Source organism: Miscanthus floridulus, chromosome 18 (genome assembly GCF_019320115.1).
Source record: "Miscanthus floridulus cultivar M001 chromosome 18, ASM1932011v1, whole genome shotgun sequence".
Taxonomy (NCBI): domain Eukaryota; kingdom Viridiplantae; phylum Streptophyta; class Magnoliopsida; order Poales; family Poaceae; genus Miscanthus; species Miscanthus floridulus.
The window spans coordinates 40,453,800-40,475,673 of NC_089597.1; the positions used below are offsets into that span (position 1 = coordinate 40,453,800).

Consider the following 21,874-nt stretch of genomic DNA (forward strand, 5'->3'; position numbering starts at 1 on the left):
TCCGAGCACCGCCCTTATTTTTTCTCTATCTCTAAATGTTTTCTATCCTAAGTTCCTATATGATTTTTGCATTGGGAACAACGGACTATTTCTAAAACAACCGAGCCTTTCATGCTTTTTTTTCTTTTCTTATCCCCTTCTCACCTGAAACCCTATATTTTCTCCTACTTATCTATCCATCTTCTTCATGGGCACGCACGTGGCATGCCATGGCCGGCTGTAGCCAGCCCCATTGAAAGACAGGTCATCATCCTCACCATTCATCATGCTAGTCCAAAACTTGCATTCTCCATGATTTATATTACAGACAGGGGCGGATCTATAGGGGGGCTGGGGGGGCTCCAGCCCCCCTACAGCTGGTGCATCAATGGAAATATAGGGAGGGTGATGGAGAAGAAGAGGTGGAGGAAAGAAGAAAAATGGAGAGAGAGAGAGAGAGAGAGAGGAAGAAGAAGATACCAGCCCCCTTCAATCATGTTCTGCATCCGCCACTGATTACAGACAACAGAATGATTGATCAATATATGTCAAAAATATATCCATAAGACGAGAAATTTAAGTTGCGATATAAAATCAAAATGTCGCTCTACATATTGATGTGTTGTTCATCCAATAAAAAATAATCACTAACCCTAGCCTGGCAGAGCCAGCCATGGCGAGTAGGGTTGTCCCTACGGTTGGGCATGTCCAGGGGCATGCTGAGAGCAGCAGACGTGACAACGGCAGAGGTCCAAGGCCAGTGGCAGCCCGACAAAGGCTAGGCGGTGTCCTGGTGAGTCCGCAATGGTCCAGCAAGGAAAGTATTAGGAGAAGCACGTACCTTGGGACTTGGGTGGTGGTGGTAGGAGCCCGGACAATGGTGGTAGGAGTTGGGAACACCATGACTTGCACTAAAAAACAGAATAAGGCATGAGGGGGCGGGAGCCAGGGGAAAACTCGGAACCATGGTAGATACGGAGTTTCTATCAAGCACGAAAAGTTACGAGGAAAATTTAGCAACTTTTTATTTTTAAGGAGTTGTTTTATGAAGTTGTTGGAGGGGCATTTTATTTCCTTTGTTAAAAAAACTCTAATAGAGAGTTCATTCAGTATTTAGAGATCCTCTTATCTATGTAGAGTATTTAATCTTAAGAAAAGTATTCACTAGATCGAGACCGGCACCGGCTCGGAGTTTGGTGTTTATTAAGAGCAACTCCAACGGATCGTGTAAAACTAATAGTCAAATTCCTTATTTTAGCCATTGTGTAAAATAGAAAAGTGGTAAAAAAAATAGGACTCGACAACAGCCTAGCTATTTTGCCTCTGGTATATTTAAAACATGCCACGTCATATACCGATCGGACTGATTCTCCATCGCGAGAACAGGACTCCCGTGGAGGCGTCGACTGCTTCTCCATCGCTAGAATAAGGGTGCGTTTGTTTCCCTGGACGAGGGTGGCTCACATGGCCGAGTAGAGTCAGGCTGAGGTTGGCATGGCTGAGATGGTGCAGATGCATTTGTTTGATTGCCTGGACTCCAGAAGAGCCAGGTTCTCTTGAGATGTTGATTGGTAGGCTGCACAAACAGCTGTGGTGACCTTGCATCTGGAAGGTGGTGATGTTACCACCCACCTTTCCCTCAGTGGCATTCCATCGAGCACTCTATGGGCGCTGTGGAGTCCGACCCCTTCTCTGATGCCGACGCGCAGCTCTGTCGCCATGGCCACATCCTACGGCCTGCGCGACGCCCGCGTCCGTGGCCTGTCGCAGCGCTGAGGAGGGCGGCGCACTGGCACTGCACCACTGCATTCTGGAGAGAGACGTGAAGAGTGAAGGCAGCAGCAGCCGCCCGACGCCACGACAATGTGGAGCTCCGACTCCGGCCGCAATGAGCATGTCGACACGGCGACCACCACCTCGTCACCCGCGCAGCAGCCTCCGTGCCAAGAACAGCAGCGTAGGAAAGGAGGAGGAGGAGGAGGAGTCCGTGGAGGAGGAGGCCGAGGCGGAGGACGTCCGGCGCGGGCTGCAGCAGCAGCGGGAACGGGAGGCATGGCGGCAGCGGGCGTCGAGGCCCGTGGTGGTTGCCGGCAAGGAGGAGTCCCCGAACGCCGCTTCCGCCGCGCCAGGGGAGAGCGGTGGCGGGATGGGAAGGGTGCGGAGCCTGACCGACGACGACCTGGAGGAGCTCCACCAGGAGACGCTGGCTCTGGCGAGGCCCAGCGGGGGCGACGACAGCAGCCGCCTGGGTGTCACCGCGGGGACAGCTCGTTCCTTCTTTGCGATTTGAAGATCTGTACGTACGTCTCGTGAGTATTTGGAGCGAGCTGGGCCTAGGTCCCACGATGGGAGAGTTCAGCGTGCGCGGGAAGGATCGCGTGCGGGGGGGGGGGGGGGGGGGGGGGCACCGTGACGAGCGATTCGGAAGATGGCGAGCGGGGTTCGCTTGCTTTCTTTGGCTAGTGAGATTTCAACGATAGCCCACTTGCTATTATAGAAAATCAAATAGCACATTTGTTGGAGTTCAATTTTTGCTCTAAAAAACTAAATATAGTCTACACAACATAGATACCACATCTGTTGGAGTTGCTCTAATTTTTTTGACTTGTTCCTTAGTATCGGTAAAACTACCTCATGAGAAAAAAAAAAGAGAGAAAATGGAGGGTGTAATATATATAATATTAAAATATTTTTCGTGACCAGTCAATGACACTTACTACGTAAGTAGTATAATTTTTTATATTTCAGCTAAAAAATAAATAGTGATTTGGGATAATATTAGGATTTTTATGATAGTGTGAGTATATACCAAATGATGCGGACCCACCACGCCAGCCGCGTGGTCGAATCGCTGATGGTAACACCCCGCCAGACCATGGAGAATTTGTTTTTTTTCTTTCGCTATAGATATCCCGAGATGCATCCGCGGTCCGCCGACGCGAAGCAGTCACGCGAGGGTCGCGTGTTTGCTTACATCCTGCTGACATCAGTGCAAACGGGTTCCTAAATCCTAACGGCCCTGCACTGGTTCCATAGGGTTCCACGAAATATGCGTCACACCCTCAGAATTCAGAAATCAGCTTAGACCAAACGTTCAACCTTCATCACGGCCTGCTGGGCTTGTAGGTCGAAACAAATAGCAATTGTGGACCGAAGACGAAGCCTCACCACCGGGCCCTAAGCCAAGGCAGCTTTTCCATAAATAAAGAAGTAAAATCCGAGCCACCGCCTTGCTGCCTTTCTTCTACAAACAAAGCTGCAAAAGTGCTGGCGCGTGGTAGTGCAGTCACTTTTACACTATTTTTTTTCTTTGTTCTATTGCAACTGTATGAACGCTGAAAGGATGACGGATGTACGTGCGCACAAAATCCTCGGTGTGGCGATAGAAACCCAATTCTGGGTGGTGATGTTAATGTTCTACAGCAAAACAAAGACATTTTGTTAGAAAGATTGAAATGTCGCAAGAATTTCAATATTTTTCAACAAATTTTGGTTTGCCTACCTTCCCCAACCGCACTAGGCCGCTAACCCACTACTACCACCAATATACCACCTAAAAAAATCGCAATTCGCACCGCCGACGATGTCGGTGCGGGCCTGCGCTTCGGTTCACTGTGGCGCCACCGACACGGAGAATTCGGTGGGCACTTGAAGCTTCTGCTGCCACACCGGGACTCCAGATACACCTTGGACACCTTCCCCGTGACCCACATCATGTCCGACCGATCCTCCCCCGCTGCGCACCGGAGCGCCACCTCCACCAGCCTCTCCGCTGCCGACACTGGGAACGAGTCCCCAAGCCTCCTGTCCACCTAATTCCTCACACCGCCTTCCGCCGCCGCCACAGCGGCCGTCTCGAGGACTGACACCCGCTGGAACTCCTTGGTGCCCCTGTCGAAGCGGAGAAAATGGGAATTTTGCCCTCATGGGACGTCGGCTTCGCCGGAATGCCCTTAAGTTTGTGGGCTTCGCTAGAATGCCCTTACGAAAGATGTCATTCACGCTATTTTGCCATTTTATGTTTTTTCAACTTTATAAATTTCTGACACCATCTTTTTTACTGGACATGGCCGTTTTACCCCTTCCTCTTCTACTTATCCTCTTGCTCCGTTACAGAGTCTTCCCGTCTTCTCTCGAACCCAAATCAGCAAAGGAAAAAAAACAATCCGCCGCTCCCTCAACGCCCGCTGGCCCTCCCCGTGCCGCCGTCTCCCTCTCTCCCCATGCGGCGGTGCACCGGGTGGGCCCCTACGCTCGCTGCTCTCCGACGCGGTGGCGCACCGACGTGTCCGAATCCCGGCCATGGCTAGAGCTAGGGCGGCGGCGGCTATCCCCTCCGGCGAGCCACGCGCGCCTCCCTCCCTCCCTCTCCCTCTCTCTCTCTCCTCTACCGATGTGGCAGCGCAACAGCCGGCGATGGCCGAGGCCGCGAGCAGAGGGCCGCTATCCCCTCCGCTCCCCCGCGCGCCGCTCACAGCGTCCAATCTCCCTCTCCCAATGTGGCTCAGTGCGGATGGGTCCCGACCATGGCGTTGCCGACGTAGGGCAGAAGCATGGCCTGGAAGCCGCTCGTCCTCATCTCCGCCCCCCTCCCCCCTCTCCCTTTCTCCCATTGTGGCTGCACATGGTGGCCGCACCCGGTGCGGGTGGGCTGTCGCGCGTTTGGTACAGACCAGTCTCAGGTGCTCCCTTTCTCCCATTGTGGCTGCGCATGGTGGCCGCACCAGGCCGGTGACCACGCGTCCTATTTTTCCCCATTTTCGTTCTTGGTTTCAATCCTGATTTTCAGAGTTTGGGTCAATCTCAGACAATGATTTTTGGGGAATAGGTTCGTGCTAGGTTGAATTGCATTTGTGCAAAGTTTGGGAGCGGTTCATGGAGGTTTGGGTAGGATTTGGTTGAATTTCTTGGAGCCGCCCTTTTTCTGTTCGTTTTGCTCAGCTTCCTGTTCGTGCGTTTCTGGTTGGGGACAGTAGCCACCGGTGTGAAGTGGAACGGCGCAGTGCAGTCCCTGCCCTTCCCTTGCTGCAGCGTTTCTGATTTGCTCGGTCTTGCAGAAATCGGCTCATGCCTTGCAGCGCTCGCTCCTTCTGTTCTTCATTCTCAGTTCCAAGTTCGAGCGCTCGTGTGGAGCAGGGTGGGGCCTAGCCGTGCTGGTGCGTTTGCAGCACCGTCCGCCCGCCCAGGTCCGCTGCGGCACGACATGGGGCAGAAGGCGGCCGTGGGAGCTGCGGAAGGTGATGGCAAGCAGTGCCGAGGAGGGGCCAGCAGTCATGGCGGTCGCGGAGGAGGATGGCCATGCCTAAGTTGCTGGAGCAGTCGGTGCGGGGGACGATGTGGTTCAGTCACGACTCACGATGGGGCAGCGCGCCTGGGGCGAAGCGGCCGTCGGCGTCCTGCTCTCGCCCGAGAGATATCCCCGCCGGGAGAGAGAGAGAGACGGCTTACCGTCCGTGAGGAGAAGAGAGAACGAGGAGTAACGGAGGCAGGGGTAAAATGGTCAGAGCAAGTAAAAATTGGGGCTGAAATTTTTTTATGTTGGTCTAAAATCAGGAAATGGCAAAATAGCGTGAAGCACCTATTTCATAAGGGCATTTCAGCGAAGCCCATAAATTTAATGGCATTTGGGCGAAGCCCACCTGCCATGAGGGCAAAATTCCAATTTTCTCGTCGAAGCGGTACCTCGTCGGCTCCTCCCCGGAGAGCAACTCCAGTAGCAGCACCCCGAAGGTGTATACGTCCGCCTCACGTGAGGGCTCGCTCGTGCCCGGGGCCGCGTAGGGGGAGTCGCCGACCTCACGGGCGTCGGCGGGGGCCCCGAATTCGGCCGCGCCGAAGTGGGTGAGGCGCGCGCGGAGGCCCGGGTCGGACACAATCACGACGGAGGCGTTGACGCGGCCGTGCACGGCGCCTGCGTGGTGGTGAACGTACTCGAGCCCCTGCGAGACGTCGGCGGCGACCTGGACGCGGGAGACCCAGGTGCGGCGGGCCGTGAAGCTCGGGTTGCGCGAGCTGTGGAGGCACACCGCCAGCGTGGCGGCGCCAGGGGGGAGCTCGTAGGCAAGGTAGAGGTGGACGCCCACGGGACACACGCCCAGCAACCGTGCGAGGCTGGTGTGGTGGTACCTGCCGATCCTGGCTAGCGTGGCGGCGTCCACGGCCGCCGCGCCGGGGCGGCGCTAGAGCTGGTAAAGGGCCGCGTCACGGCCGCGGAGGGAGCAGCGCCAGTAGGCGGTGCAATGTCAGGGACTGGGCCACCAGGTGGGCTTCCAAGCTGGGCTGCGAGATGGGCTTCCAAGTAACAGTCGCTGGGATAGGAGATCAGAATAAAGACCAGAGCGGTCGGTCATCGAGAGGCATCGAATAGAACCTGAACCCCGTCGTCTTCTTCCTCTGTCCGAGAACCCTCCCCTTGCTGTTCTTGCTCTCTACCTACGATTCCTTGCTATTCCCTGTCTCAACTCCCTCTGATTCTCCAGATATTATATCAGTTACTCTTGTAACAGTGATTGGTAGTCAAGGTTCGTGACAGGTGGCCCCGCCTACGCGCTTGGCGAGGAAGCTGTTGGTAGCGGCGGCGAGCTCCTGGAACGGGTAGAGGACAGGCGGGTCTGGGAGCGAGGCGCGCGCCGCGGCGAGGGAGGCGCGGCCGGAGGACGTGGAGGAGGTGGAGGACGACGAGGTGGCGCCGCGCCGCTGCGCGCTGGCCGTCGCCGAGCCCGTGCCCGTGCCCGTGATGGCGCCGGACGGCCCTGCCCCCGAGTACGGCCAGCTATTCGCTATCTCAACTCCCTCTGATTCTCCAGATATTATATCAATTACTCTTATAACAGTGATCGGTAGTCGTAACAATTGGTATCGGAGCCGTGGATTGGGGAACCCTAAAGTTTTCCCCAAATCGATTGAGCCTCATGGCTTCATCAGCGTCCACACCACCTTCCGCCGCCGTCGATTCGCTTGCTGCCAGCATCGCCTCTCTTTCTCAAAGGATGGCGGAGCTGAGGCAGTACGCGGAGGAGAAGCTGGCCGCGATGGGTCGCGCCCCTGCATCAGCCCGCGTCCCTGCGGTCGCTACGACTCCGACCCCTTTGTCACCGTCGACTACTTCGCCGATATGCTCTGCCCTGACGACGGCCACGACACCAGTTGCGCCGCCCACGCCTGCAGTACCCTCGGCCGCGTCCACCGCTTCCACTACATTTCCTGCCCCGACACCAGCCGGACCGCCCACCACGGCCGCGTCAACGGTTGCGTCCACGCCGGCCCTCTTCAGCACAACGGCCGCCGCCTCGGCCGCGAGCAACCCCGACTGCTTCGGTGCGTCGTCGCCTCCACGCGCCGCCGCAGCCATCTTCTTCCGGCTTCCAACACCGGATTCCCTCACCGCGAAGAAGAAAATCGCCAAGAAGTCGGTTCGGGCGCGCATCTCCCTCGGCGTCGGCCAAGAGGCCTCGCTTTCCACCTGGCTGCGCTGCACCAGCGTGTTCCCAATCCGTATCAAGGCTGCGAAGGTCGAATGTCCGAGCGAGAGGAAGAAGGCACTGACGACGCCGCGGAGCAAGGTCGTTCGGCCACACCGACGACCTCCACGTCGGGGACGGCCTCCACGCCTTCGGGTCCAGGGACTGGGCATGCGGCCTCGGCCACGAGGGCGCGTTCTGCGTCACGGGAGTCGGCGCCGTCGTAATCTCCGGAGGAGCGGGCGTGCCTCAATGCCGTCGCGCACCTGCGCAGGCCGCCCGCCGCGCGTGCGAGCACAACGCTCGACGATGGAGAAGAGGGGCCTCAGCACCACGGCCTCAACTGCGAGGCACGCGTCCTGGCGCGTCATGGATGGCAGCGGCGACGTGAACGAGCGGGGCGGGCGCAGCTGCGGGCACACGCACCGGCGCCCGTGTCGCCCTCGTCCTCATCGTCTGCCTTGGCTTCGCGCGCACCACCACCACCATACATTTCGAGGGGGGCTGCCACAGGGGACCCCGGGGCGTCATCATCATCGTCGCCGCTGGGAGCTCCTTGTCCGCGCAGCCTGCGTGCAGACCCGTGTTGGCGTCACTAGAGAGCGGCGGGGTGCACGGCGCTGCAGTTCGCCAACAACAGCTTCTTCTGCTACTTCAATTTCGTCATCCATTGCAACCTCTACTGCAGCACCGGCTTCACCAACCCCTCCTCCACCACTGGATGTGCCCTCGATGCTCATGGTTGCTGCCTCGAGCAGGCCAGGCGCTCTCTCCATTCGTGCAGCAAAGGTGTTCGTTGGAATGTCGAGTCTGCAAGAGGAGCAGTCTGCTCTGTCAAACAATGTGAGTTTACCAGCTATGTCAGTACATGATGCAGTCTGCTGCTTCCTGGTAACTGCATCAAGGCAATGTGAAATTCCCTCACCACCAAGGACAAGCATTTTCAGCTCTGCAGTATACCCATCAGTCCAGTTCTGGGGTGTCAAAATGCTCACCAAACAATTACAGAGGAGCATTCCCTTTCCTTCACTTTCAGAATGTGATCAGACAGAGTGGTCTATTGGGCTATTTGTCTACAAGGATGCTCTATTTCTATGGGTTAGTGGTAAGTGCTCCAGTGGCGGTTAGAGGGCATGATCTTTTACCACAGCCAAAACCACCTGATCAAAGTGGTTGGAACTTTCCCAATTTTGAGCTGTTACTTGCACTGCCCTTCTTTGTGTTGCAACCGGTGCCACAGTCCACCTCTCTGTTAAACGCTGTGGAGTTTGCCATGGCATTCTGCACTGGAGTGCTCTCAGGGACTTTTGGGATGCAAATGCTGGTGTCTTATGGAGATCACGTGGTGTTTGATAGAGGAAAATCCATAGAGTCATTGTGTAGGCCATTCCATCAAACAGATTTTATCTTGAGTGCTGCAGTACCAGTCAAGCTTTTATGGTCATCACCACAAATCAGAATGGTGTTTCTACAGGATGTCAATGTCGCAGTGCAGCAGCTAACTGACATGCAATTATTGCAAAATTCATTGGTTTTCTCTGAAGTTATCTGGATACAATTTCGAAGGCCTGTAGCAGTGGACACCTTGAGAAGTCACTCTGTGCCTGCTGGGAAGTTGTTCGCTTACGATCAGTCTACTGTGCAGATGCACTTTGTACTAAGCTGGTGTGGATGGTTACCTCGCACAATGATGCGTTGGGCTGAGCATGGCACAGTGACCCGAGCAAGTGTGCAGTTGTCCATTCAGTACAAGAAAAATTCAAGAGAGAAGGAGGATGCGTGCCTGCAACTTCATGTGGTATTTGATGTTCAGTTCAGTGAAGTTGATTGCCAGAACAGCTTGGTCAGCCCTGAGCGCAGGATTTCTTTACAGAGCAAGGGTGGTTTCAGAGTTGACAAGCCCAGTAATTTCACATTAGTACAAGGTCCTCAGTGTATTGATGACAATGGATGGGCAGCTATGCATTGGAAATTTTTCAGTAATGGACAGCAACATTTTGAGAAATTATCACCAGGGAACAAATTTGATTTCATTCCTGATATGTTGGTGATGGAAACCTCACTTGTGCAAATGCTTGATTGGTCAGATAGCTACTTGTGGGGAGACAATGTGAGTGCAGTTCAAGGGAAGCATTTCTCGGTTCTTTCTGATGCAATACTACTCAATACGTTGATTGGTCTGACAATGGTCCATAGAATGGCTGACTGCAGCAAGAAGCAGTACAATTTGGGTATGGACATTGAACCAGAGGTAACACTGTATTCCAACAGAAGCCTTGGTAAGCTGAGAATGGATGAGGATGAAGGCGCTCTATCAGACGCTTACCGGCACAGTCAATCTGATATGTATGTACAGTTGATCCAACTCAGTTGGGATCCCGGTGGCGTCAACAACAGCGGCTTGGGGCAAGCCGCATTTTAAGCGGAGGGGAATGTCAGGGACTGGGCCACCAGGTGGGCTTCCAAGCTGGGCTGCGAGATGGGCTTCCAAGTAACAGTCGCTGGGACGGGAGATCAGAATAAAGACCAGAGCGGTCGGTCATCGAGAGGCATCGAATAGAACCTGAACCCCCGTCGTCTTCTTCCTCTGTCCGAGAACCCTCCCCTTGCTGTTCTTGCTCTCTACCTACGATTCCTTGCTATTCCCTGTCTCAACTCCCTCTGATTCTCCAGATATTATATCAGTTACTCTTGTAACAGTGATTGGTAGTCAAGGTTCGTGACAGGCGGCCCCGCCTGCGCGCTTGGCGAGGAAGCTGTTGGTAGCGGCGGCGAGCTCCTGGAACGGGTAGAGGACAGGCGGGTCTGGGAGGGAGGCGCGCGCCGCGGCGAGGGAGGCGCGGCCGGAGGACGTGGAGGACGACGAGGTGGCGCCGCGCCGCTGCGCGCTGGCCGTCGCCGAGCCCGTGCCCGTGCCCGTGGCGGCGCGGGGCGGCCCTGCCCCCGAGTACGACGTGGAGGGGGAGGAAGAGAGAGGAGACCCCAGTCGCGACGGGGCGGCGCTTGGCGGAGGCGGACGAGGAGGAGCTGCGGGAAGAAGGGGTGACCGCGGGCCGCGACGCCAACGCGTCGGAGCCGGCCCTGGGCTTGCACATCGCCGCCCGTGGCGATGGTGCCCAGCTGCGGCTGCGAGTTGTCACCGCGCCGGGGCAGAGCATACACGTGGAGTCTCAATCTCAATCCTAAAACGTGTGCGCAGCTGGCAGGCTGCTAAGGATGTGGGTTAGCAACAAAACGCGACCCCGTCTACCTGCCTGGATTTACAGGGGAAGCACGCGTGCTTCGCAGTTCGCACTTGTTGTGTACTAGCGTCATGTGCTTTGGTCTGATGCCGTGGTACTGCTGCTACGGGTTGCTTCCTGCTCTCTACGGCCATCATCCAGTGACCCATCACAGATCACAGTTCACAGCCAGCCAAACAGATCGTGTAAAACTAATAGCCAAAGTGAGGACAGATACCCTACATCAGTACATCACCTGCCAATGCCTTATCTACGACAACAGATGTGCGCTAGTCAACTGAGTCAAGATAAGATGGCTTTTCTGGCCGGCTGAGTTTATTTCCCACTCCTAAACTTTTTCTCCTGTGACATTGATATTTAGATACATATATGGAGTATTAAATATAGACTAATTATAAAACTAAATACACAGATTAAGACTAATTTGTGAGATGAATTTTTTAATACTAATTAGTCCATGATTTGATAATGTGACGCTACAGTAAACATATGTTAATGATGGATTAATTAGGCTTAATAAATTTTTCTCGCGGATTACTAAAGACTTGTGTAATTTGTTTTATTATTACTATCCGAACACTCTATTGACACCTCTATGTAACACCCGATTTGAGAGGGGGGCTACAAGCCCCTAGTGAGGGGGGTTGCCAGGGCTACAACCCTCTAGTGAGCCTATTTTTTTCATTAGACCACAGTTACTTAATTTAAAATCATCGTTAATCTCTAATTCTAGCCCTAAATCTTCATTATTTAACTTCCTTTGTTCCCGGCCTTCATCCGCCACTAGAGCCACGTCATAGCAAAGCCCGGCCAGGCCGCTTGCGGCGGGGCGCCCTTGCGTGTCTCACGGCCGCCCTCACTTGCCTCCTGTGCTCCTCGACGCGATCCCATCTCTGCAGTGACGCGTACACGTTGGACAGACCGTACACCGCACCGTCGTGGAGGTCCAGCTTCGATATCCGTCGCGCCACCCACTCGCTCAGCCTCACAACGTCCTCCTGCCACCGTTGCGGGACACGGGCATCGAGCAGGAGGTGTTAGAATTGATCTCATCCGTCTTGACCCAATGGTCGAGACGGACCCCTTGACCGCGTCCTGATCGGGGACGTCCAGCCATCTAGTGGCTGGTGGGCCCCCATCGTACAGTGCCTATAAAGAGGAGGTGGGGTAAACGGCTCGGGATATAAGGTTCGACGCCACCAGTCACCCCACCGTCCTAACCCTAATCCGATCTAGAGAAGGGGGCGCTGCCAGCGGCGGGAAGCACCACCGGACCGCCGTAGCTCCATCCCGCCGGGACTCCGCCACCTTTACACCATCACTGCCACACCGCCATTGACACCGACGCCATGGACTCCTCGAGCTTGTCTACCAAGCCCGACGGTCTGTACCTCTCCCTTTCTCCTTTCTCACTCTCTGGATCCATGTGTTCTAGTTCTTTCATACCGAATGGAAGTCAAAATACTCACTGATCTACTCCTAGTCGATCTAAAAGTACTAACAATGGTACCAGAGCCGGTTTGCAAGGTGTAGATCACGACACTAGGCAAAGAAAAGAAAAGAACGGAGCTAGATCCGATTCGGATCGAAAGAAAAGAAATACAAAGGGTTCATCGAACCCTAAACCCTAATCGGGTGAAGAAACTGGGAAAGAAGGGATCTCAATTTCGAAAAGTACTCAAACCCTAACCCTAACCTGCGCGGGGAAGTGGAACACCGCCGACCGTCGTGGTCACGCTGCCGCGCGGCCACGCCTCGGGCTCGGCGGTAAAGGGCACCACCACCAGACCGCTCGACGACGACGCGTCCACCTCGCGGTGGGCGCGCGCACTGGCGAGGGGACTGGCAGCGGCGCCGCCACCGACTCCTCCGATCGGCCATTGGGCCACTGCTGCTCCTCTGAGTGTGACACGAGAGAGAAAGGAGGAGGGGAAGAAAATAGAGGGGGGGAACCGCCGCTAGGACCACTCCAGGCGGCGTCTTCCTCACCGGTTAGGACGGCCACCCCGACCGGCGCCGATGACAACCACGGCTGCCGTGGCTGTCGCGTGAGGCATGCGAGAGAGAAGGGGAATGGAGGAAATGAAGCTAGGGTTTTCCGCCCGTGGCCGACCTGGCATTTTGTTCACCCTAGACGTGCGCTCGGCCGTCGGATGCGCGCGGACGATCGAGATTGAGCGGGCTGCATCGCGGCCGTGGCACTTTGCCGGCCCAGGCCCACGTTGCGGCCTGGGCAGGCAGTGCGCGCGCGTGAGGGAGAGGGGCCGGGCTGAATGTTGAGTTGGGCCGAGCTAGCTTCTGCTGTCTTGGGCCGAGAAAAGAAAAGAATGAGCCTGGTTTTTTGTTTTTTTTTTGTTTTTTCTTTTTTCCAGAAAATAAAAAAAAATATGTGTTGACTCAAAAGAAAATAGAAAAGAGAATTTTTCCTGTGGGTAAAATTCAAGAAAAGTAAGTCAGGCCGTATCTCCGGTTGGGCCGAATACACAGTGGTGATTGAGAATTATTTTATTATTTTCATAAGCAAATTTTGATGATTTCATTCAAATAGTGATTTAAAATCTCTGATAATTATTGCACCAACGTATTAGAATTTTCAGAGAGTAGAAAAGTACAGTAAAATGCTTCTGAAAAGTAAAAAAGAAATTTTGTCAATTTTTCGCTGCGAAGTTAAAGTTTGTTGTCTTCAGAAAATGATGAAAAGTTGATTCTCCAGTTAAAATTGGAACCAACAAAAAATTTTACTTAGAGGAATAGTAAGTTAATAGTTAAAGTTAAATTATGATATTGTTATTTTCTGACCATCGTTGATGATAACAATATTATAATTCTATGAGTTTTATGATTAAAGTTTAAATCTCTGATGAATTTTGCATCAAAGTGACCAATTTTCAGAGAATAGATAAAGATCAAGGAATGCTCTTAAACTAGAGAAATGTATTTTCATGTTTCCGCTGCAATGAAGTTGATTGTCTTCTAATTAAATTCGAATCAACGGGAGAATTTAATTTTGAGGAACACTTCTATGTTTTTAAGATTATTGAGTTTCTATACGTTAATTACATTTCTGTCCAACGGTGATGTGGAATTAGTGTAAAAGAATGATGTTTTATTCTATTTCCGCCCAACGGTGATATAGAATAGAACATAAAGATTTCAAAGTTTAATGAGCATTATTGTTGAATATTTTTTCAGACAAAAGATCTCTACGCTTTCATTCATGAAAGCAGTAAAAGAAATGAGCTGGGTACTTGTGACTCAGATGATGAAATGCCTAAGGACAAGTTATGTATAAAAGAATGCCATTGCTTAAGGGACTGTGTTCTCTTTAAAGAATGGCTTCAAAAGAAAAGAATTCTAGGATATTGATCCAAGAAAAGAGATAGATCAATGAGTCTTCATTGAGAAATGTCTTTTATGTACTCTTTGTGAAGAAGAATTTATTTTCAGTTTCACTTATGAGAGTTGTAAAAGTCATATACATGTTTAATTTGACCAACATTGGATTAAACATGTGTGTTAAAAGAATATTCGAATTTATTTCTGAATTTGATGATTGAACACGAGCCAATCCTGGCATTTATGCCGGTTAAAGGAAATTATCTCGCATGGCGAGAAAAGTTTGTGATAGTACCCACATGGCGGGAAAAGATTGAGAAAATACCCGCATGGCGGGGTAAAGTTGGCATAGTACATATGTTAACCAATCCTGCATGGCAGGAGAGTTTTGGCGTAGTACTTATCCCGCATGGCGGGAGAAGGATGTGATGACTCATGTGCTCTAAGTATATCCCGCACATGGAGAGAAGTTTGAGGTAGCTTTTATGCTATCCTAGTATTGACCGTACACTCTGATTGTGTCATGGTCATTAAGTACTCAATGAGTTTAAGAACAAAAGAAAGTTGCATGTGAACCAAAAGATAAGAATGATATGCAAGCGTGACTTGCAGAAGTATTGATAATAATAGACTATGTTGAGTTTTGAAGTGAAATGAGAAAATTGTACTCTCATACGAATTTTATTTGCATGATGTAATCATGTGGATGAAGTAAGTAATCAAAGTTTTCTCATTCACAAGAGTTCTGAATGTTTTTCGAAATTGTGGTAGAAAAGTTCATACCACATTTCGAGGGGGAGAAATGTGAGATTAATTAAGAAAGACAATTAAGAAAGATACTTCCCCATACTTCAGATAATGCAATGCATACTATGCATTGAAGGTAAAAGTGATTTATAAAAGATGAGTGTGATCGTTGAGAGAGTAAGATGGTCATAATAACGATACCCCTAAAGTAAAGAAATAGCTAAATTTCTAGACCTTTTACAGTTCCGATAAGAAGATAGCATAGTCGGCTAGTATTCATACTGGACGAGTCTCAAAGTTATTAAGGCGGTGCTTAAAGCACCATTCGAGTTTTGAAAGATTAAACCCAAAATAAGAAATTTGAAGATACACCATCTTTAAAGAAGATGGAGTAATCTGGGGGAGCATGGTATGTAGATACCTAAAGCTTGAATAGAAGTGGGATTACATATCCACTACAGTGTTTTAGAGCAACAAATTGCTTAATACATGTTGATGTTGTATGACATATTTAAAGAAGATGAATAAGTAAACAAGGATCTTGTGATATAGGAGGCTATAGAACAATTGCCTTTTTGGCAATGAAGAGTAATAATAGCCCCATATGAAAGAAGTGCCATGAGGCCCCAGAAAGTCTCAAAGAATAAGAAAATCAGATATTTCTAGTGACTAAGAAGTAAAAGTTAAGAAAGAAATTCAAATAGAGAGTGATTCCATCTCATTTGAAGAAGCCATGAGAGGCATTCACTCATCTAAATGGCAAGAAGCAAAGGAACATGAAATGAAATCGATAAATACCAACGATGTTTGGAACTTAGAAGAAATTCCTAATGAAACCAAAACAGTAGGCTATAATGGGTCTACAAGACAAAGGTGACTCCAAAGGGAATATAGAAAGATATCCAAAGGGAATATGGAAAGCTATAAAGCGCCACTTGTGGTGAAATGATTTACATAAAGAGAAGGAATAGATTATAATGAGCATGCAAGGATTCTTTTAGAATCATAATAGTATTAGTGGCACATTACGATTTACAGTTACATCAGAAGGATGTAACGACACATTCCTCAACGGGGATTTGTATGGAAAAGTTTACATGGCATAACTCAAAAGGTTTTGTCGTGGAAGGAAAAGAACGTAAAGGGATGTTGCCTAAAGAAATCCATTTATGGATTAAAGTAAGCTTCAAGACAGTGGTTCTTGAAGTTTGACAGTACACTAAGAAAGTTTGGGTTTTAAAGAGAATGTAGAGGACAATTGTATTTATGCAAAGTTTAAACATGGAAAATTTATTTTCCTAATCCTGCATGTGGGTAGCACCTTACTCGCTAGTAGTGGTGTTAATCTACTGTTGGAGAAGTAGTTCTTGTCCTCAAGTTTCAATGAGAATGGTCTTGGTAAAGCATCATTCGTTTCAGGAATTGGAACTTACCGAGATAAAAGGAAAAGGGGTATTAGAACTATCTCAAGTGTATACTTAGAGAAGATTCTAAAGAAATAAAGTATATATGTAAATAAACCTACGCATGTTCCTATAGTCAAGGGTAATAGTTTTTGGAACTTTTAGTGTTCCGAGAATAAATGTGAGATCGATCAAATGGACGTCCTATATGCTTCAGCTGTTGGAAGCTTACTGAATGCTTATAAGCAAGAACTTACCCTGACACAGTTTATGTATCCGGGATATTTTTGGCAGAAGTCCAGTCTAGATATAGATCACTAGAATGGAGTTGAGAATATTTTGCAATTGTGCAAAGATTTATAGGCCTCATGGTGAGTAAGAAAGAATAAGTACTCTCAAATAGTTGTGGGTACAAAAGTTAAATTTTGGCGAGATATTTAGTGAAACCCACATAGTAGCTAACACTCGCAGTTAGAGTTTTATTGTGGAAAAGCTTCAAAGAAACAGTTGTGGTGTCATCAAAGATGCATGCCCATGGTATAGCTTGTTATGAGGCTTAAGGACAGGCGAAATGATTAAAAGAACTTACACCCGGAATTGATAATGGTATACAACAGCAATAACCATTTAAGAAGTTCGCTCCTATAACAACGGGTCAAGTGTGCTGCCAAACACATTGACGTTAAAGTTATACGTTGTGAAGGAGAAAGTCTGGAATGATACTGAAAGTATTGAACATAAAAGTAACAAGCAAGTGCTTGCGGATCCACGTACAAAAGGCTTACCACCCAGTGTGTTTGGAAAACACACAGTCGACATGGGTTTATGGTATAACCTATGATTTTCGGACAATAAAAGGTTCAAAAGTTAAAGAATCTATTTCAGAACAGAGACGTGTATTGTAGCTGTTAAGTCTATCGGCGATTGACCGTGACGATAAAGCATGCTCTATGCACTAATCCGTGATGGATCAAATAAAAGTGAAAGGGATTAAAGTCAAAGTTTAAAGTTAAAGTATGAGTTGAGATCAAGGGAGAGAATGTTAGAATTGATCTCATCCGTCTTGACCCAACGGTCGAGACTGACCCCTTGACCGCGTTCTGATCGGGGACGTCCAGCCATCTAGTGGCTGGTGGGGCCCCCGTCGCACAGTGCCTATAAAGAGGAGGTGGGGTAAACGGCTCGAGATACGAGGTTCGCCGCCACCAGTCACCCCACCGTCCTAACCCTAATCCGATCTAGAGAAGGGGGCGCTGCCAGCGGCGGGAAGCACCACCGGACCACCGTAGCTCCACCCCGCCGGGACTCCGCCACCTCTACACCGTCACCGCCACACCGCCACTGACACCGACGCCATGGACTCCTCGAGCTCGTCCACCAAGCCCGACGGTCTGTACCTCTCCCTTTCTCCTCTCTCACTCTCTCTGGATCCATGTGTTCTAGTTCTTTCATACCGAATGGAAGTCAAAATACCCACTGATCTACTCCTAGTCGATCCAAAAGTACTAACAGGAGGCTCCCGAGCACCTTGGCGTTGGGGCGGCCAGGGATCGTCTACACGAGCCCTGCGGCCTCATCGACGTGACCCGCGCTGCATAGGAGGTCCACCATGCAGCCGTAGTGCTCGGGCTGGGGCAGTAGGCCGTACACCGGTAGCATCTGGGAGAAGAACTTTATGGCCTGGTGCGCCGGTAGCATCTGGGAGAAGAACTTTCTGGCCTGGAGCACCAGGCCAGAGTGGCTGCACGCCGATAGGAGCGCCACGAACGTCACCTCGTCTGGCTTGACGCTGTTCCCGTTCAGCCTTCCCCTTCCCTCGACCATGTCGTGAAACGCAGCTACGGCGTCCTCGCCGTGGCCGTTCATTCCGAGCCCTGAGATCACTGTGTTCCAACAAAAGAGGTTGGGGCTGCGGGGCATGGCGCGGAAGACGTCGAGAGCGCAGTCCACGCTCCCGCTCTTGAAGTACATGTCCATGAGGGCGTTGCTCAGCACGGTGTCGATCCATATCCCCTTCTGCTGGATGAGGTGATGGATCTGTCGGCCCAGTGCCAAGTCCCCCACCTGCGCACACGCGGTCACCACGGTAGCCATGGTGCCATTGGTGGGTCTCAACCTCTGCTCTCCCTCCCGCTGCGTGCGCATCAGAAGGTGGAACATCGCGATGGCAGAGACTGGATCCCCTCCGCGCAAGTACCCCGCCATCATCGTGTTCCAGGTGATGACGTCCGGCAGCGAGGAGCCCATACGGTCGAACAGCTCTCGCGCTGCGTCCATCCGCCCGGCCTTGCAGTACCCATCCATCATCGCGTTCCACGACACGACGCTGCTGCTCATGGCGCGGAGGCTGGCCTCGAACACGTCCCTAGCCGAGGTGAGATCGCTGGCCCTGCAGTAGCATGTGACCATGGTGTTCCACGAGGCCGGCGTCCTGTCTGACATTCTGCCGAACAGCGCCCGGGCGTCCATGACCCTCCCGGCGGCGGGGTGGCCAGCATGGCGTTGATGGCGACCACAACCCTCCGCGGCATTTCGTCGAACAGCCTCTGGGCGCGAGCCACAAGGCCCCGCTTCGCATAGCTGGTCAGCAAGGCGGTTGCTAATGACCATGTCGGAGGCGAGGCCCAGCTTGCAGGCGAGTGAGTGTAGGGCTTGCGCTTCCCGACAGCCGGTGCACGCAGTGATCGCTCGGAGCAGGGCGGCGGGGGCATGGGACTGAAAGAATCCGCATGACCGCATAGCCAGGGACCCAGGCCAAGGCTCCGTTCTGCTACTATATATGACACTTGTGCTGATTTATAATTTATATGACTAATTATACCATGGCTGATAAATGGCAGCCGAACAAAGCCCAAAGCCCAAGCACCTCAGCCTGTTCGGTTGGCTGATTCGTTTCGTTGCTGGTTCGTGAAAAAGTACTGCTGGCTGGTTTGTGTGAGAGAAAAATACTGTTCCGGCTAAAAATTTACGATCGTTTATGATAAGTCACGGCCAAACAAACAGACTGGAATAAAAAAATCGCCAAATGACGCCACTACGACGACATCAGCACCACGTGTGGGTACTGGCCGACTGGGAGGGAGTCCCGGCTGATTCGCACGCGGCACACCAAAAGTGGATATGCTGACTGCTGGATGTTTCCTTCGATCAACAACAAGCAAATAAGGAAGGGGTACTTGTATGTACGTGTACAAGCATGCAAATATCTGCATGTGTCTCCGCACGCAGTGGACTCCGTCAGGCTACGTGTCGATTACCAAAGCTAAGGCACTTGCATGTACGTGTACACGGACGCTTCTATCAAGCATGCAAATATCTGCACGTGTCTCCCCACGCAATGGACTCCGTCAGGCTACGTCCCAATTACGCACGTTCGTAGGGCTCCTGCCCTTGCACGGCGAAACACGGTCCGACTACCAGCGTGTTCGTTTCGTCGTAAACGATCAACTGGCTGGTTTGGTACAAGAGAAAAATACAGTTCTAGCTTATAATCTACGATCGTATACGAGCAGACGAACAGGTTGTACAACATATCCATCTACTCGTATATTATGGCACGCTGATTCTTCCATTGGGTCGTCAATCAAGCTAAATTAAGTTTTAATATTTTTAAATATTCTTTAATCTTCTTGTATCTCCGAATATTATAGATGTGCCTCCGCGGCCATATCAGGCGTTCCCGACTACTCATACAACTCCGCGCTTGTAGTTGGGACTACACCTAACGGGTGTATAACATGCGTTCCACGCGTATTATCAGCATGTTCGCTGGTTGGTTTCTGGGCTCATAAGTCCGGCTGGTGCTGGTTTGTTGTGAGAGGAAAACATTGTTGCCTGCCTGATAAGCCATGGCCGAAACCAACAAACAAACATGCTATATCATTTTTTGCACAGCACTGATCTTCTCTTAACGGTTGCAAAAATACTTGAGTAGTACGAATTCACATTTGTGACGCATTGTTTACTCGCACGATTCACATGGTCAAGGTCATGAACCTTACGACCATACGCCACTGATACAAGTGCTTACGCATAAGGGGTCAACTACTCGGGGAATTTACACAGCCTTATGGGATCCGCTCCGGACCTGTTATCTTACATCCATGCTGGGACCCGCTCCGGACTTGATATGAATATAAATAACTACAAAATTTTGTATATTTATCTTACAGGGGACTAGATCTGGACCATGCCGCTGGGTGAGGTACGCCCCCGAGGGTTGCCTTACTCGGTTACCATGTATGGGTGAGGTACGCCCCCCTAGCCACCTTACTCGGTTACCACATCGCTGGGTGAGATACGCACCTCCACGGGCTGCCTTGCTCGGCCACTACTTTGTTGGGTGAGGCACACCCTCTGCGCTGTCTTACTTGGCTACTGCTCCATAGGACGAGACACGTTCTAGTATGCTGGCCTTCCTCCGAACCTTGTTGCGGTGATTTAGGAGTTCTGAGGTGGGGGTGATACGGGATCTCCGGTGAGAAGATTGCCCACCCAAAGCCATGGGCTCACAAAGCACCCTACTTGTGTTCTACAAGAGCCAAGACACATGCAAGACGATTACAAGATGACTACAACACATCTATCTATATTGTGCCACGCCGACTCTTCCACTCGATTATTGCCACAGCTTAGTCAACACTAAGCTCGGGGGCTCGACCATTGCCTCGGGTTAGTCGGCGTCACTCCGACTACGCTCAGGGGCTTGGATTCAAGGATAGAAGACTAAAATTACAAGCATTCAACCACTCACAGACAAGTGGTCACTGATCATTGTCCAAGGAGGGTACTCGGGCGGCCGCACCCTTGAGGACATCTATAAGATCCTATAATCGACTACCGAGTAGTCGGTTTTAGGCTCGAGGGCTGCGGGATACATATCCTCATCGGATGCATTCAAATTTCTTCGACAAGGAATTGCACACAAGACCCTCTAACTCTTTATGCTAAACAGTAAGAGGCTCAGGGGTTACACTCAGTGGGTGCACTTTTTTGGAAAGTGCACACCACTAGAAGATTTCAAGAAGCACTACGTGGTTCCCCTCATGAAGGTACTCGGATGGCACTTGATTCTACTCGGCAAGCTCGATTTAAGACTACTTCCGAGATCAACCATACAGTGCTCGGGGGCTTGTGGGACATAGCCCCTGGGTACCCCTCAAGTAAGGAAAAAGATCTAGTCCAACTAGGATTCCCCATATGTAATCTTAGTAGGACTGCTACCTTGTAATCCTACTAGGACTCCTGTGGAGGTATGGCCCCCGATATTCACAAGACAAGATATGGGCCGCACCATCAGAGGTAGCCCAGCCCACAAGATCAAGGCGTGCATGGCGCTGCTCGGCGTGCACCACAAGACATTGTATAGTACCAAATATGATACTTTACTTATAACCATGTCCCTCCAGACTATATAAGGAGAGGCAGGAGTCCCCTAGCGGACATGATCCATCTAGATCCATGATCCATACATCATGTACTCAATATAATACACCAAAGACACAGGATGTAGGGTATTACGTTAATTAGACGGCCCAAACCTGTCTAAATCGCTGTCTCTGCGCCTTGTATCACCATCCGATTCCTGATTACGCGCACCCCCACCGACAAATCTACCATCGCGGGATACCCCTCGGTGGACTGCCGATGATATTCTATCGACAGTTGGCACACCAGGTAGGGGTATGCGCTTGATCCATGGTGAGCC

The 21,874-nt window shown here is 51.0% G+C and overlaps 2 pseudogenes; both read right to left on the minus strand.

Moving 5' to 3' along the window:
• Positions 1-3,588: 3,588 nt before the first annotated feature.
• LOC136522692 (chitin elicitor receptor kinase 1-like) lies at positions 3,589-11,266 on the minus strand (annotated as a pseudogene).
• Positions 11,267-11,335: 69 nt separating this feature from the next.
• LOC136523700 (pentatricopeptide repeat-containing protein At3g29230-like) lies at positions 11,336-18,906 on the minus strand (annotated as a pseudogene).
• Positions 18,907-21,874: the final 2,968 nt, after the last annotated feature.